The following is a 5,008-nucleotide window of genomic DNA, read 5'->3' on the forward strand; positions in this document are numbered from 1 at the left end:
AGGCTCTGTGGGGAGAGAGACAGGGTCATGGTGAGGTTTGAGTAGTGATACGTGGAACGTGGGATGAATTCTGTATTGTGAGGGGAGTTGGAGTTTATAAGTGACCGGGTTTACATGCTCCAGGATGGTGAAAGGGCCAACAAATCTGGGACTGAGCTTTTTACAGGGCAGGCGCAGTCTGATGTCCCGAGTCGACAGCCATACCTTCTGCTCTGGTTCATAGGTGGGTGTTTCAGCTCTTGGAAGGTCCGCTGTCGTCTTCTGCCTGCGCAATGCCCGTTGGAGATGGTGATGAGCAGCGTCCCAGACCCTCTCGCTTTCCCGAAACCAGTAGTCCACCGCCGGAACATCAGAAGGCTCCCTGGACCAGGGGAACAGTGGTGGCTGGAACCCGAGCACGCACTGGAAGGGAGTGAGACCAGTAGAAGTCTGTCGCAGGGAATTCTGGGCGAATTTGGCGCAGCCCAGGAACTGGTTCCAGGAATCCTGGTGGCCTTGGCAGAAGGTTCGTAAGAATCGCCCCACCTCCTGAATCTTCCTCTCCGTCTGACCATTCAATTGGGGATGGTATCTGGACGAGAGGCTTACGGTCACACCTAGGAGGTTGAAGAAGGCATTCTATACCTTGGAGGTAAACTGCGGTCCCCGGTCGGAGACAATGTCTTCGGTAAGTCCATAACATCGGAAGACGTGATTGAATAGCCGCTCCGCAGTTTCTAGGGCCGTGGGGAGACCTCTGAGGGGTAGAAGGTGACATGACTTCGAGAAGCAGTCAATAATCATCAGGATGCATGTGTTACCTTCAGAGGGGGGCAGGTCAGTGACAAAGTCTACTCCTAGGTGTGACCAGGGGCGATTTGGCACAGGAAGAGGAAGGAGTTTGCCAGATGGTAAATGGCACGGGCTTTTGGACATGGCACAATCCGGACATCCTTGCATGAACCTTCTCACGTCCCTTGCCATATTGGACCACCAGAAGCGATCTTGTAGCAGCGAGAGGGTGTTGTTGGCCCCTGGATGGCCAGTGCCTCGGGAGGAGTGAGCAGAGTGAATGAGTGGGGTGGGCTGTGTCCGTGGTACGTACTGGCATCTTGGAGGACAGCCCGGCGGATTGTTAGGAGCTGTGTTGGAGGCCATTGAAAGGGGGATTCCATTTGATCGGACTGACGATCATCTTTGGTGGGATGATGCTTTCCGGTTCTTCGGGGCCTTCTATGTGACTGTGAACATGCAACAAGGCGTCTGCTTTGACGTTTCTGGGACCAGGGCGATAAGTAATGGTAAAATTGAACCTGGTAAAGAATAATGCCCATCTGGCCTGGCGGGGGTTTTGCCTCCCGAAGGTACTGGAGGTTCTTGTGGTCGGTCAGTACGATAAATGGATGGGCTGCCCCCTCCAGCTAATGCCTCCACACTTCTAGGGCCAGCTTGATGGCAAGGAGTTCTCTGTTGCCGATATCATAGTTAATTTCCGCCGGGCTGAGCTTCCGTGAGAAGAAGGCACATGGGTGGAGTCTGGCTGGGTTCCCCTGCTGCTGGGACAGCACTGCCCCCACTCCTGTAGTGGAAGCGTCAACTTCCATGATGAATGGGAGGTCAGGGTCTGGATGGACTAGGAGTGGGGCGCTAGTGAAGGCTCTCTTGAGGGAGGAGAAAGCTTCTAAGTCCAGGACATAGACTTGGGTTTCCCTCGTAGTAAGTTGGTGAGGGGGCTGGTGATCCTGCTGTAGCCAAGAATGAAGCGACAGTAAAAATGGGCAAATCCCAGGAATCGTTGGAGCTCTTTAATCGTGGTGGGTTCTGGCCAGGAGGTTATAGATTCCACCTTACCCTCGTCCATCTGCATACCGGTATGGTCAATGTCATACCCCAGGAATTGTACTGTGGGTTGGTGGAAGGTGCACTTTTCAGCCTTGAGGAATAGGTGGTGCTCTCTCAGGCGTTGGAGGACCTCCGCAACGTGCTGGAGATGTTCGGCCTGGCTCCGGGAGTAGGTGAGGATGTCATCTATGTATGCAATGACGAACCGATGGAGAAACTCCCAGAGCACCTCGTGCATGAAGTCCTGGAATACGGAGGGGGCATTGGCAAGTCCAGTCCCGGGGAAGCAGTCTGGGAAGCAATCCTTGCCCCACTTCAGGACTTCTCCCGTCTTCCAGGACAGAATGGGATTGTGCTTTACCAACCACGGGCGCCCTAAGATAATATACCCTTCCAGAACCAGAAGTTGAATGTCTTCCAAGTGAAGGAGGCCCAGGCGAATAGTGATGGGTCCCACGCGATAGCGAACACGTCTACGGCATAGTGGTGTTCCAGTTATCGACAGGACTTGGTACACTGTTTCAGTGGTGGTAGCCTGTAATTTGAGCTGGCGGCAGAGGTCCCGGGAGATGAAGTTTCCTGCTGACCCAGAGTCGATAAGGGCTGATACTGAAATAGAGACATCAGAGGCAGTAAGCATTACACAGGTAGTGAGGGGCTCCATCTTAATAATATCAGGTTGAATCACACTCACCATGGGACGTGGAGGGCGCAGGGGGCATGCCAAGATCATATGCCCTGGAGCTCCACAATATAAACAGAGACCCCGGGTCAGCCTTCTCTGCCGCTCAGCGGAAGATAATCGTTGCTTTTCCACGATCAGGGGTTCTGCTGCTGGTTCTGGAGGATAACTGGGCTCTGGTCAGCGGAGGCAGGAGGTTGTGGCGTGGACGGGTATGGCTGCTAGACAGGACTGCATGCGGCTCGAGCATCGGATGGACAATTGCATGAACTTTTTCAATCCAAATGAATCATCATAGGCAGCGAGCTGTAACCAAGGCTGGGGTTCCAGCCCCTGTCTGTAGGTGGTCAGTAGCGCTCTCTCATTCCATCCACTCGCCGCAGCAAGAGTCCTAAACTTCAGCGAGTATTCGGCAATTGACATGGTCCCCTGTTGTAAGTGATAGAGTTGCTCTCCCACAGCGGCATCTCCGTCTGTCCTTCCAAACACCTCGCGAAAATGCACAAGGAAGTTCTGCAGATCTTGAATGACGGGGCTGGCCTGGAGAGTGGAGTAATCCGAGTATTTTGCTTGATTGAGGCTGGAAGGTATCCGGGGGAAGCACACACCTCAGCGATCCAGGAACTAGGAGATACAGGAGACACTTGGAGACGAGGAGACACTAGGAGGAACACAGGAGGTAAGTAATGCAAGAAGTATTCAAAGGTAATCAGTAGCAAAGTCATTGAGTCCTCTACGTGTATACGAGACCGGACAGTGAGGGTGTCTGAGGTGTGTGCTTTTATGCAGGCTGGTAATGAGGTGCTTGATTGGTGACAGGTGCAAGTGCTCAAAACTCAGGTGAGAGGGATCATTATAATTGGGTGATGGTGGAGCCTGGCCGATCTGTTACAGTATGTTTATACATAAACCCAAGTAATAATTAAAAAAAATCTAACAATATGAATTCTAAATTCATTGTCTCTTTTACTTAGTGGAGAAGAAGAGAGAAGTTTCCACATCTTAGCAGAGCTGCACACACTTATATGTGACCAATAACTAAAAAAAAAAAAAAAAAAAAAAAAACATGTTTTTTTGGAAACAATTAACATTTTTAAACCTAAATTTGAACATGTTTGTTTGGAAACAAGTTACATTTTTAAAGCTAAATTTGTATTTCGATTTTAAGAATTAAATCATTTACCTGTTGAGAGTGTGTTGACAGTCTGTAGTTGGATCACTGAACTCCAGAAAATCAGTAAGGAGGAGCTTTGTCAGTTATAGATTTGAAAAACAAAAGGGCGGGAATAAAGAATCCTAAACTCTAACCCATTTCAGCATAAAAGCGTTCTTCAGAATGCTATGGTTCTAAATAAAACCATTACCTCATGTAAAGAACCTTTAAAGAACCATCTTTTTTAGAGTGTACCTGCCTCTGTCCTACGACAGTTTTCCGGCATCCCTTCTCCACCCCAACTCTTCACTCCTAATCTATTTTCATCCCATATTAGGGATAGGGGGAGTTCTCTGGGTTCGGGCGATATTCCGTGCTCGGAGCCCTCCCCCAGGACAGCACACCAAAATATGCTTACTATTTGCTATCCGATTAGATGTAAGGGTGAACTCATGAATTGTTAGTTAATTTGTGTCAGATGTGTCAGACCTTGTCGTTTCTTTCAGCGTTTTGTTTTGTTTAATTTATATTCATTTTGTCTTGTTTTGCTTTGCTCTGTTCTGTTTCTGTGTTTCTTTGTTCCAGTGTTTTGTTGTACTTCTGTTATGAAATTCGATTCTGCGCTCTCCACGTTTCTGAGTTTGCCAAACTTTACAGAAGGCCTGACCAATAATGAATGCAGCAGATTAACTCATGAGCTTTCGGCAAGGTATGAACACCATCGTGGCCTACACCGAATTGTTCTGTGGTCTGGCTGGCTATGTGGACTTGGAGGGATTGTGTGCTCAAACACTTGTTTCGAAAAAAAAAAAAATCACGATATGTCCCAGCCCTGCCGATTCCGCTTTGATGGTCTGTTTCTCTGCTGAGGTGCTCTGATCTGCCAACAACCCTGTGGTCTCGTTCTCTGCTGAGGTGATCTTCTCAGCCATGGTGGTCTCTGGCTTTGCTCTGGTGGTCTGTTCCGCAATATATATTTCTGAAATTCCCACAAGGATTTCAACATCATGTACTGAAAAAAAAAAACTTGCGTTTACTTGTTTAAATTCAAACAACAGCCTGACTAAACCTGATTGGTTCCAGAGCCATTGAACGGCTCTGATTGGTTCCAGAGCCATTGAACGGCTCTGATTGGTTCGTATGATAATGAGCTCACCCCAGAGAGCTTCGCATATAAAATATGATGTGCGTGCAAATGTCTCTTGAATGCGAATTAGTGATTAGTGGAAGTTCGGATCATTTTACCGACTCGGACCTTTGAGTCTCGTTCAGCAAAATGAATGAATCTTTTTTCGAGTTATTTCGTTCATTTTAGCAAAATACAATTAAAATGTTACGTGTTACTTCCCTAA

The sequence above is a fragment of the Sinocyclocheilus grahami genome, unplaced genomic scaffold (assembly GCF_001515645.1).
Source record: "Sinocyclocheilus grahami isolate Dianchi unplaced genomic scaffold, SAMN03320097.WGS_v1.1 scaffold2185.1, whole genome shotgun sequence".
In the NCBI taxonomy this organism is placed as follows: domain Eukaryota; kingdom Metazoa; phylum Chordata; class Actinopteri; order Cypriniformes; family Cyprinidae; genus Sinocyclocheilus; species Sinocyclocheilus grahami.